This window comes from Stenella coeruleoalba (assembly GCF_951394435.1).
Source record: "Stenella coeruleoalba genome assembly, chromosome: 6".
In the NCBI taxonomy this organism is placed as follows: Eukaryota; Metazoa; Chordata; class Mammalia; order Artiodactyla; family Delphinidae; genus Stenella; species Stenella coeruleoalba.
Window position 1 is genome coordinate 88,335,109 of NC_137151.1, and position 13,343 is coordinate 88,348,451.

At 36.3% G+C, this 13,343-nt stretch overlaps 1 protein-coding gene across 12 annotated transcripts in view; it reads right to left on the reverse strand.

The window, feature by feature from the left end:
- The window catches only part of LOC307187471 (uncharacterized protein), a 1,029,543-nt gene that overhangs the window by 800,172 nt on the left and 216,028 nt on the right, over positions 1-13,343 (reverse strand). Inside the window, exon 4 of one of the 12 annotated variants that reach the window (XM_079923570.1) lies at positions 193-220. The exons of the other annotated variants lie outside the window; for them this stretch is intronic. The gene's annotated coding sequence lies outside the window, so the exon portion shown is untranslated. Of the gene's footprint in view, positions 1-192; positions 221-13,343 lie in introns of those variants that run through there. 12 annotated transcript variants of the gene reach the window in all.

The following is a 13,343-nucleotide window of genomic DNA, read 5'->3' on the forward strand; positions in this document are numbered from 1 at the left end:
CAGGAGCATGGGTTTATGTCTGGGCTTTCTATCCTGTTCCATTGATCTATGTTTCTGTTTTTGTGCCAGTACCAGATTGTCTTGATTACTGTACCTTTGTAGTATAGTCTGAAGTCAGGGAGTCTGATTCCTCCAGCTCCATTTTTTTCCCTCAAGACTGCTTTGGCTATTCGGGGTCTTTTGTGTCTCCATAGAAATTTTAAGATTTTTTGTTCAAGTTCTGTAAAAAAAATGCCATTGGTGATTTGATAGGGATTGCACTGAATCGATAGAATGCTTTGGATAGTATAGTCATTTTCACAATATTGATTCTTCCAATCCAAGAACATGGTATATCTCTCTCTATCTGTTTGTACCATCTTTAATTTCTTTCATCAGCGTCTTATAGTTTTCTGCATACAGGTGTTTTGTCTCCCTAGGTAGTTTTATTCCTAGGTATTTTATCCTTTTTGTTGCAATGGTAAATGGGAGTGTTTCCTTAATTTCTTTCAGATTTTTCATCATTAGTGTATAGGAATGCAAGAGATTTCTGTGCATTAATTTTGTATCCTGCAACTTTACCAAATTCATTGATTAGCTCTAGTACTTTTCTGGTGGCATCTTTAGGATTCTCTATGTATAGTATCATGTCATCTGCAAGCAGTGACTGTTTTACTTCTTCTTTTCAAATTTGTAATCCTTTTATTTTTCTTCTCTGATTGCCATAGCTAGGACTTCCAAAACTATGTTGAATAATAGTGGCGAGAGTGGACATCCTTGTCTTTTTCCTGATCTTAGAGGAAATGCTTTCAGTTTTTCACCATTAAGAATGATGTTTGCTGTGGTTTTGTCATATATGGCCTTTATTATGTTGAGGTAGGTTCCCTCTATGCCCACTTTCTGGAGAGTTTTTATCATAAATCGGTGTTGAATTTTGTCAAAAGCTTTTTCTGCATCTATTGAGATGATCATGTGGTTTTTCTTCTTCAGTTTGTTAATATGGTGCATCACATTGATTGATTTGCGTATATTGAAGAATCCTTGCATCCCTAGGATAAATCTCACTGGATCATGGTGTATGATGCTTTTAATGTGTTGTTAGATTCTGTTTGCTAGTATTTTGTTGAGGACTTATGCATCTATTTCATGAGTGATATTGGTCTGTAATTTTCTTTTTTTGTAGTATCTTTGTCTGGTTTTGGTATAAGGTTGATAGTGGTCTCACAGAATGAGTTTGGGAGTGTTCCTTCCTCTGATATTTTTTGGAAGAGTTTGAGATGGATGGGTGTTAGCTCTTCTCTAAATGTTTGCTATAATTCACCTGTGAAGCCATCTGGTCCTGGACTTTTGTTCGTTGGAAGATTTTTAATCACAGTTTCCATTTCATTACTTGTGATTGGTCTGTTCATATTGTCTGTTTCTTCCTGGTACAGTCATGGAAGGTTATACCTTTCTAAGAATTTGTCCATTTCTTACAGGTTGTCCATTTTATTGGCACAGAGTTGCCTGTAGTAGTCTCTTAGGATGCTTTGTATTTCTGTGGTGTCTGCTGTAACTTCTCCTTTTGTATTTCTAATGTTACTGATTTGAGTAATCTCCATCTTTTTCTTGATGAGTCTGGCTAATGGTTTATCCATTTTGTTTATCTTCTCAAAGAACTAGCTTTTAGTTTTATTGATCTTTGCTATTGTTTTCTTTGTTTCTATTTCACTTATTTCTGCTCTGATCTTTATGATTTCTTTCCTTCTGCTAACTTAGGGTTTTGTTTGTTCTTCTTTCTCTAGTTCCTTCAGGTGTAAGGTTACATTTTTTGAGATTTTTTTTGTTTCCTGAAGTAGGCTTGTATAGCTATAAACTTCCCTCTTAGAACTGCTTTTGCTGCTTCCGATAGGTTTTGGATCATTGTGTTTTCATTGTCATTTGTCTCTATGTATTTTTTGATTTCCCTTTGATTTCTTCAGTGATCTCTTGGTTATTTAGTAAAGTATTCTTTAGCCTCCATATGTTTGTGTTTTTTACATTTTTTTCCCTGTAATTCATTTCTAATCTCATAGTGTTGTACAAGGTCAGAAAAGATGCTTGATATGATGTGAATTTTCTTAAATTTACTGAGGCTTGATTTGTGACCCAAGGTGTGATCTATCCTGGAGAATGTTCCATGCGCACTTGAGCAGAAACTGTAATCTGCTCTTCTTGAATGGAAAGTCCTATAAATATCAATTAAATCTATCTGGTCTATTGTGTAATTTAAAGCTTTTGTTTCCTTATTTATTTTCATTTTGGATGGTCAGTCCATTGGTGTAACTGAGGTGTTAATGTTCCCCACTATTATTGTATTACTGTTGATTTCCTCTTTTATAGCTGCTAGCAGTTGCCTTATGTATTGTGGTGCTCCTATGTTGGGTGCATTTATATTTATAATTGTTATAGCTTCTTCTTGGATTGATCCTTTGATCAGTATGTAGTGTCCTTCCTTGTCTCTTGTAACTTTCTTTATTTTAATGTCTATTTTATCTGATATGAGTATTGCTATTCCAGCTTTCTTTTGATTTCCATTTGCATGGAATATCTTCTTCCATCCCCTCACTTTCAGTCTGTATGTGTCCCTAGGTCTGAAGTGGGTCCCTTGTAGACAGCATATATATGGGTCTTGTTTTTGTATCCATTCAGCAAGCCTGTGTCTTTTGGTTGGAGCATTTAATCCATTCACGTTTAAGGTAATTATCGATATGTATGTTCCTATGACCATTTTCTGAATTATTTTGGGTTTGTTTTTGTAGGTCCTTTTCTTCTTTTGTGTTTCCCACTTAGAGAAGTTTCATTAGCATTTGTCGTGGACCTGCTTTGGTGGTGCTAAATTCTCTTAGCTTTGGCTTGTCTGTAAAGCTTTGATTTCTCCGTCAAATCTGAATAAGATCCTTGCCACATAATCTTGGTTGTAGATTCTTCCCTTTCATAACTTTAAATATATCGTGCCACTCCCTTCTTGCCTGTAGAGTTTCTGCTGAGAAATCAGCTGTTAATCTTATGGGAGTTCTCTTGTATGTTATTTGTCATTTTTCCCTTGTTGCATTCAATAATTTTTCTTTGTGTTTAATTTTTGTTGATTTGATTACTATGTGTCTTGGTGTGTTTTTCCTTGGGTTTATCCTGTATGGGACTCACTGTGCTTCCTGGACTTAGGTGGCTATTTCCTTTCCCATGTTAGTGACGTTTTCAACTATAATCTCTTCAAATATTTTCTCTGGTCCTTTCTCTCTCTCTTCTCCTTCTGGGACCCCTATAATGTGAATGTTGTTGCATTTAATGTTGTCCCAGAGGTCTCTTAGGCTGTCTTCATTTCTTTTCATTCTTTTTTATTTATTCTGTTCCACAGCAGTGAATTCCAACATTCTGTCTTCCATGTCACTTAGCCATTCTTCTGCCTCAGTTATTCTACTATTGATTCCTTCTAGTGTAGTTTTCATTTCAGTTATTGTATTGTTCATCTCTGTTTCTTTGTTCTTTAATTCTTCTAGGTCTTTGTTAAACATTTCTTGCATCTTCTCAATCTTTGTCTCCATTGTTTTTCCAAAGTCCTGAATCATCTTCACTATCTATTCTGAATTATTTTTCTGGAAGGTTGCCTATCTCCACTTCATTTAGTTGTTTTTCTGGGGTTCTATCTTGTTCCTTCACCTGGTACATAGCCCTCTGCCTTTTCATCTTGTCTATCTTTTTGTGAATGTGGTTTTTCTTCCATAGGCTGCGGGATTGTAGTTCTTCTTGCTTCTGCTGTCTGCCCTCTGGTGGATGTGGCTATCTAAGGGGCTTGTGCAAGTTTCCTGATGGGAGGGACTGGTACTGGGTAGAGCTGACTGTTGCTCTGGTGGGCAGAGTTCAGTAAAACTTTAATCCGCTTGACTGCTCATGGGTGGGGTTGGGTTCCCTCCCAGTTGGTTGTTTGGTCCGAGGCAACCCAACACTGGAGCCTACCTGGGCACTTTGCTGGGGCTAATGGCAGACTCTGGGACGGCTCACACCAAGGAGTACTTCCCAGAACTTCTGCTGCCAGTTTCTCTGTCCCCACGGTGAGCCAGAGCCTCCCCCCACCTCTGCAGGAGACCCTCCGACACTAGCAGGTAGGTCTGGTTCAGTCTCCCTTGGGGTCACTGCTCCTTCCCCTGAGTCCTGATGTGCACACTACTTTTTGTGTGCCCTCCAAGAGTGGAGTCTCCATTTCTCCCCGTCCTGTCAAAGTCCTGCAATCAAATCCCACTAGCCTTCAAAATCTGATTCTCTAGGAATTCCTCCTCATGTTGCTGGACCCCCACGTTGGGAAGCCTGATGTGGGGCTCAGAACCTTCACTCCAGTGGGTTGATTTCTGTGGTATAAGTGTTCTCCAGTCTGTGAGTCACCCACCCAGTAGTTATGCGATTTGATTTTACTGTGATTGTGTCCCTCCTACAATGTCCTTTTGGCTTCTCCTTTGTCTTTGGATATGGGTTATCTTTTTTGGTGAGTTCCAGTGTCTTCCTGTCGATGACTGTCCAGCAGCTAGCTGTGATTCTGGTGTTCTCAGAAGAGAGAGTGAGAGCACGTCCTTCTACTCCGCCATCTTGGTTCACAGCCCAGAACAATAGTTTTTAGAGGAAAAAATTAAATTTGCTGAAGTTGGTTGTCCTTTGACCCAAACCACATTTAATACCATGGTCTCATTTGCTGTATATAGCATACACACACACACACACACACACACACACACACACTTATAAACACACACATAATATATGGATACACACACAGTATTTTCCAAATTGGCAAATCATTCGTATGTATAGTTAATCCATTGTCACTAAAATAATAATCTCAGGGAAAAGAAACATTAGGAACTCTGAGTAGGAAAACTCTTCTGAAAACCCTGACATGAGTAAACAGAATCTTTGAAGGCATGAAAACACAAGACAGTAAAGATGGGAGAAAGTGACATTCACGAAACATCTGTATTTCTGACTTCTTGGTTAGACAAGTCCTCCTTAGCTGTTCTGAGACTTTGAAGTTTACCTAATCTACCACCCATTTATAAATAAATCAAACAGAAGCTACAAAAGGAAGCCAAATCATCCATCATGCCTTTAGAGGCTTACTCTACCTAAAAACAAACATCATTTAATTTCAGTTTACTGTGGCAGAAAGTAGAAATAACACAGAGTCTTTATAATCCTGGTACCGCCTCCTGACACATGCCAAGTTGCTGAGTGATTTCAATATCTGGGTTGACTAATCATTTTCATCATTTATTTTAAATGAACAGTGACATGTTATTAATTAATATTAATCAGGAAATTACCACATAAGCAGAAAAAGAATGGTTGACCACACATGGCTCATTAGGCTTATGTAGCTTAAGACATGAACTGGAATTTTAGACTCATGGTTTACGGAATTTTATAGAAACAACTCATTCAAATATTTCTAACATAATATGAAAGATAAAAAATAAATTTTAAGAAAATCTTAAAGAAATGAAATGTGACTTTTGGCCCATAACCTTGGCTAAAGGAGAAAGAAATATACTTTTCACAGCAAAAGAAGTGCTACAGATCAAAGAATAAAGGTCACATGTGAAGAAGAAATCCTATCGATGAATGAATATCTCCACATGTTATTTTGTGTTATATTTCCCATATTTATAGGAGAAGGCAGAGCAGAATAATAGGTAATAAATTGTTAATTCAAAACTGCAATTGAACCATTAATTTGAACCTTTTTGCTGATTTGAAGAAGACATATTACCAAGTAAAAATAAGAAAATCATGTCTACTTCTGTATTTTCTGTGCATCTGAGGCCTTTGGCAGACATTTTCTTGAAAATTAATGAAGTGAGCTTGTCACCTGAAAGAAAACAGCTGATATTTGTTGCAAAGGTTTCAGCATCATTCATGGTAACTAACATAATGCGTGGGTAAAAGATCCATTCAAAGAGCAAGAAAGGCCAGTGGATTTCAATGTCATGGAGTACACAAAGCTTTTTGATGTGGTTTCTGATTGCACACTGCAACTAACCTCTAAGAAACTAACAGTTCTAAGTGGGTGGTTGCAGTATTAAGAAAAAGTGTTGAAAATAATACCACCTTTTTCAACTGTGAGGCCAAATTATCCTCATACATTTCAACTAAAACAACATATTGCAACAAATTAATGAGACTCCAGATGTCTTATATTTCACCAGCTATTAAATAAATTTGCAAAACTGTAAAACAAGGGTATTCTTCCTGTGGGAGGCCAAATTCTCAGATGGCTTCCAAGATTCTTTTCTGCTGGTGTACATGACCAATATAATCACCTCTCCTTAAGTGTGGGCAGGACCTGTGAATATAATGGCATAGTCATGCTCCTGATTACATTACATTATATGACAAAGGTGATAGGATAGTAATGTCCCTGGTTGTTACCTTATCTAAGACTCAATGTAGACTGAAAATAGTTTCTCTGTTGGCTTTGCAAAAGTAAGCTGCCATGTTGTGACACAGTATATATACAGTAAAATTGCATTTCCATAAGCTCCAAAATAGGTGAAACCAATCTATGGTGTTGGAAATCACAATAATGGTTACCTTTGCAGGAGCATGGAAAATAGTGACTAAAAGGGGGCATGGGGAGAACATCTGGGGTGTTGGTAATGATCTATGTCTTCTTCTGGATGCTGGTTACATGCGTTTGTTTAATTTATAAAACTTCAAGTAGCTGTACTATTGTGATTAGTGCCTTTTGATGTATGCATGTTATACCAACTCAGTCATTATATTGAAGAAGCATATTTTACCACCCTCTTCTATAACCAACAATACTACATAAGACAAAGTGTTTTGGAGTTCAGTTGCTGGGTAACAAATTACCACAAATTTAGGAGTTTTAAATAACATACATTTTCATTGCACAGTTCCAATGGGTCAGGAGTCTGTACACAGCTTAGCTGAGTCCTCTGCTCAGGGTTTCTCAAGACTGCCATCAAGGTGTCAGCTAGGGTAGGTTTTTTCATGGAGCTCAGAGTCCTCTTCCAAACTCAAGAGATGGTTAGTAGAATTTATTTCCCTTGTGTCTGTATGACTAGTGTTCTCAGCTCCTAGCGGCTACCCTCAGTTCCCTGCTACGTGGCCCTCTCCATAGGCAGCTCACAGTAGCTTCTTTCTCCAAGGCCAGCAGGAGACTCTCTCCTTCTAAGACTGCATCTTATATAATGTAAGCAAATCAAGGGAATGACACCCTATCAACTTTGCCACATTCAATTGTTAGAAACAAACCACAGGTTCCATCTGTACTCAAGAGGAGGAGATTATACAAAGGAAGAGGAAGGGATTATTGGAAGTTGTTCTAGAGTTTATCCACTACGCAGAGTATCAGTGACTGCTATTTTTTAAAAAATGACCATTCTTTATGTAGCATTTCTTCAAGCCCAGAAAATTTCACTTGGGAGATTTCCAAAATTAATTTCTCTCTTGAGAAGCTTTAGGAGCTCCTTTAGAAAATGTCATTATAGCTGGGCATGTATCAAATGATGACTAGTTTTTAGAATAAAAAATATTAAAATCAGCATGCCCTTGCTGTGTTAATCAGAGACTTCTGGGTTGTTAAATTAGCATGAATTATAAGAGTAAGTATTTTCCCAGTCTTTTTGATCCTCAACTTCAGGAATCTGTAATGTTTTCTTTAACAGGTACTTATTCTATACGATAGGATATAAGCTAATGCTTCTGCATGTGATATCACAGATAATAAAATATACCAATGAGACCATTAACTAAAGGATTTCCTAAGAGTTTCTATTAAGTGTAAGGAAAGTAATTCAACAATAAATTATTTTTCAATGTCTGATTCAGTTAATTGAATGAAATCAGTTCAATTTCAAATGTTAAATATATTTAAATGAATCATATCAAGACTTGAATTAACTTCAAAGAAGCACTTGCCTTGCAAAATATAAGGCACGGATATGTAAGGCAATCATTCCGCACAATGATATTTCTTGGGAATATATAGGCTCAAGATTTTAAAAAGGGTAAAAATATATGACAATAATAATTAATGGAAGAGAAAAATTATTACTGAACAGAAATAAAGATATAAAAAGTTTATTGTTTTATCATTGCCTCTTCCTTTTTCTTCTTATATCTCACTTTCTCCCTCACTTCCCCATTTGTTTTGCAATGTACTATTTATTGCCATATCTTTGGAACCTAGAATAGTCAGCGTTTGTATATACTAGGCACTCAAAAATTATTTGTTGAACTGATGAACATGTGGATAGATACATACTATTTCTTGTATTTTTACCTTTTTATTGCCTAATTTTTTCCAAGTTTTTATTTTTTGTGCCCTCACATGTGCCGTCTCATTTTAAAAGTCTGAAGAATAACTATGAAAAATGAAAAGAAGTTGCTGTTGGTTTAATTAAGACAGTGAAGAATTAAGATACTGAAGTAGATAGAAAGATCTGCTGGTTCAGGTTACAGGAAAAGAAAGCCCTGCATAAAGAATAAATCCCCCAATGCATCAAGGAGAGATGAAATTCAATACTATTTTAGGTGGAATAGAAGGTTTGAAAGAGCCTCTGCTCTTACTCTGTGCTGCTGATTCGGTTGCCCCTGCTAATGCTGCATGGCAGGTGTGCGAGTCCCACTTTCAAGTCTGATATTTCACAAGATCAACTGGCATTTAAGCTCCTCAGGCTCTCCTCAGGAGTCATTCAATTAATACACCAAAGAGCTTTTGGTTTGCTATGATTCCTCAAAGGTCAAGTCGTAAACATTTAAGGGATATGTGATGATTAAAAAGACTATTCACCATAGATGGTTTAGCCTAAAACACTTTTTTTCTAATTTTGACTACAAATTCTTAAGAACAAAGCAAGATAACGCCTCAACTATCTGCCCGGACAATATTATTTTGGAGTTTTGTAAGAATAGCATGTTCTTATTTTAAATGCCTCTAGTAATATGACACAATTGATTTAATGTAAATTAAATATTTTTGTCTAAGTTCATATTTTCACCATTATATTGAGTACATGTGGCGCTTTTTATAGATTTATTTTTACAATGGTTTAGCTTTTGTATCAGCACTTTCATTAGTAAATATTTTCTGAGATATTTTACTTCAACAACCTGATCTAATAAGTATGAAGGTTTATTGAGTTCAGGGAGATTCTTACTCTCTGCTTATTAGAGACTATAAGTACTGGTTAAAGGTGTATGTCAATAGTAAGGGAATAAAATGAAATGACAGTGTTGGAGTTCTCAGGCAAAAATGTCACTCATAATAGGGATTCGACAATTAGGGGAATTTAGTCCCATAGCAAAGGGCGAAGGTCACTGAAAGACAGAGCCTGCCAACAGTGCCTGAGATGAGTGTCGGCTGTTTAGAAAGCATCATCTTGGTTGTCCTAGGATGAGCCCAGATGAAACTCAAGGCTGCTGAATCACATGTAAACTTTAGGAAACAGCTTCTGCTGTTGACTTTTGTTTTCAGTCCTAAGCAATTTTGAGAAAAAGGAGCTTTGACAGGATGATTGTTTCTTGGTTAGATCATTAGCATTCATTCATTCAACATCTATTCACTACACACTGCATACCAGGAACTGAGAAAAAAATTGAAGAAACTGTTTCTGAATTCCCAAAGAGCTGTACATAAAAGCAAAGAAAATAATCAGGATTAGAAGGAAAAGTATGTGTAAGATATACTAAAATCACACAAAAATAAAATTAAAGAAGAAGATATCAAAGAACAGAGAATAAGGAACTTTAACTAAGAGGACTGAAGGAGGGAAAACAAAAGAGAAAGCATGTCTGAATAGGAAAGTATTAGAAATGAGTTCTTACAAAAAGAGGAAAGGCTGTAAAAAGGAGAAATAAAATCCCTGGATAATATAATCATCTGCACGTATATAAATATTAAATTATCCAACTAAACACGTCAACTTTAAAGGTATAGCATGGAAAAGAATAATAAATTATAATCTGGGAATATGACCCTTCTTACCCATTTAAGACTACCTCACATTTTGAGTGAATGTATTCAGTCCAGTAGTTGGCTAGCTAAATTATATAACTAATTTTACTAGTTTGAATAATTGTTTTTCAAAGAATTAGTGGATTAGGCCATATTAAACCAGCCATATTGAAAACTATCATCTTAGTATAACAGAGACTTCTTTTATAGTGAGTATATTAGTATATAATCAGAATATCTAAAGAATATAAAACAAATTATTTGTCCCTCTTTGAATAAAAATAAGCAAATTAGTAATGGAATTTAAAATATACGTATATAAAACATGTTTATTTCTATGTTTTACAGGTTTAAATTTAAGAACAAAAAAGTGTGTATTAGTTGTTTCCATGTAAAAAAAAAACTTCAACATCTCAGTGGCAACACCAATATCCATTTTCATGCTCATGAATTCTTTAGGTCATCTGAAGTTCCAGTGATCTAGGCTGGTCTCAGCGGGGGCAGGCTGGATTCTAGGCATTTTGGTGGGTTTAAGTCTACTCTACATGTTTCACATCCTGAGGCCCAGACTGATGATATAGCAGCTACCCAGAGCATGCAATGTTCGTGGCAATCACAGAAAAGGAATGGGTTAATAGAAAGAAGTGATGCCTCTAATGGTCTCAACTAAAAACCAACACACTGTTGCTTCTACACACATTCCATTGGCCAAGCAAACTGCATATAGATAATTCTATTAAGAGATGGAGAAAGGGACTGGGAAACTCTAATCCAGTCTATCACAAGGTGAATTATGTATAACATTTGTCAATTTACATTCCTTCTGCTTCTTTATTGGGCTTGTAGGAAAATAGATTTGAGATGGCTACACTTGGACCAACCTCAGGACCAAAGCACCCATGATCAAGACTATTAGGTGAATTTTAAGAAAATGAGCCCTTTCGGACATAGGAACACTCTGGCATTGATATCATCCAGGAATACTGAGCAGAATCACTGCTTTCTCCTCCAAATACTTACTCATGTTGAAATTAGCTCAAACATCACAAGCCAGTTTTTATATATTAGGAGATGAATTCTTCCAATTGCTGATGGGGACTGGTTTTGCTAAAAAGGGTATGACTAAGAACACATACACTGTTCTGGATTATATTACAAACTATAAATTTTACTTCTTTTTAAACATTTTACTGGTTCCTATTTAAGTGTGAAATATAAATTTTTAACTAATCTAAGTCCACCTTCAAATGTCACTGTATTGCTTCATGGGTAATGTAAGTACTTATAACAGAGTAGTCCCAATTCTTCTCACCTGTCCCTTAACAACATTACTGTTGTTCATTTCACTTATCCACATGCTATAATCTCCCAATACATTGTTACTATTATTACTTAAACAGTTACCTTTTAGATCAATTAAGAATAAGAAAAATACAGGATTTTACTTTGCTGTTATTTATTTCTTCTCCAAATTCTTCCTTTCTTTATGCAGATTTGAGTTTCTGATGACATATATAATTTTTCTTCTAAAATAACTTCTTTTAAAAGTTCTTATAGGATAGGTCTGCTGGTGATGAATTCCCTCAGTTTTGGTTTTTCTGAGAAATTTTTTATTTGTTTCACTTTTGAAGTGTAATTGTACTAGATATAGAATCTAAACTGATTTTTCCCCCTATTTCATTCCACTTCCTTCTTGCATGCTTTTGATAAGTCTGTTGTAATTTGTTCCCTTGTTCTACAGGTAAGGTGGGGTTTTTTCCTCCTCTGGCTGCTTTCAAAATTTCTTCTTTGCCTTTGATTTTCTACAATTTGAATATAATATGCCTAGGAGCAGATGTTTTGTCTTTTATCCTGCCTGGTGTCCTCTGAGTTTCGTGGAACTGTGATGTGGTATCGGTCCTTAATTTTGGAAAGTTCTCAGCCATTATTATTTCAATTATTTACTCTGCTCTGTTTTCTCTTTCTTCTCCTTCTGGTATTACAAGTACGTGTATGTCGTACTTTTTGAAATTGCCCTGGAGTTCTTAGATGTTCTGGGGTTTTTTAGTTTTGTTTTTAATTCTTATTTATCCTTGCATTTCAGTTTGGGAACTCTATTGAGCTATCTTCAAGCTCACTGGCTCTTCTGGCCACTTCCAATCTACAGATTAGCTCATTAAAAGCATTCTTCTTCCTGTTTTTTAATTCTGAATTTTTAAGTTTTTAGCCTTTCCTTCTGATTCTTTCTTAGAGTTTTCTTCTCTCTGCTTACATTTAACACTTGTTCTTGTATTTATTTACTTTCTCCATCTGAGTCTTTAACATAGGAATCATAGTTACTTTATATTCCCTCTCTGATAATTCCAAAATTTGCATAATACCTGTCTGTCTCTGGTGTACACATTGCCTCTTCAGATTGTATTCTTTTTCCTTGTCTTTTCACATGCCTTGAAATTCCTGGTTGAAATTCAAGGTAATAGGAATTGAAGTTATAAGTATGACGTATAAGGTGATAGGAATTGATGTTATAGGTAATAGGAATTGAAGTTTTAGGTAATAGGAATTTTATATGGTGATAGGAATTGAAGTTTTATGTTTATCCCCCTAGGAGTAGGGCTGTATTTAATGTTGGCTTTAGCTGTAGGTGTCAGAGACTTCAAACTACAATTGACCTTGAGTAACACATGTCTGAACTTCGTGAGACACCTTATACACGAATGTTTTTTCAATAAATATGCACTACAGTACTACACTATCTGCGTGTGGTTTAATCCATGGGTGGGGAACCACAGATGTGAAGGGTCGACTATAAATTTATACAGGGATTTTCAACTGCACAGGGATTGGCACCCCTGACCCCCACATTGCTCAAGGGTCAACTGTACTCTAGTGTCCTTGTTTTTGTCTCCCTTGTTTCCTTTGGGCTTCTCTCAGAACTCCTCTACTGTTAGAGTCTGCATCTTACAGTTCTCTCAGCTGTAATCCACTATATTTATACTAGAGCCCTGTTGATGTGGTAGTAAGGTGTGGGAAAGGCAAGCATTTTATAATCTTATGACTAAATCTCAGGCTTTTAGTTATCCTGTGTCTCTCAGCTGTGACCTTAAGTGTGTTTCTTAGCTGCCTCCCATCCTCCCCTTAGGTGAGACAGAAAGGCTAGAGAGTAAATACACTTCTCTGAGGAGGGATGAGGTTCTGGTAAAGTCAGTTCCTTGGGATAATAGGCTTTTGTACGGAGAAGTCTCTGTCTGTATTTCACCCTTTCTTCCCTTCACCCAATGACATCTACAACAAGATATTTCTTGACTCTTTACTAGGAGAAACTGGCAGGGCTTCCAGAGGGACAATCCACAAAAGTGTGGGCTCCTACCCGCCTGACTGTGGACCCCAGGAGTTT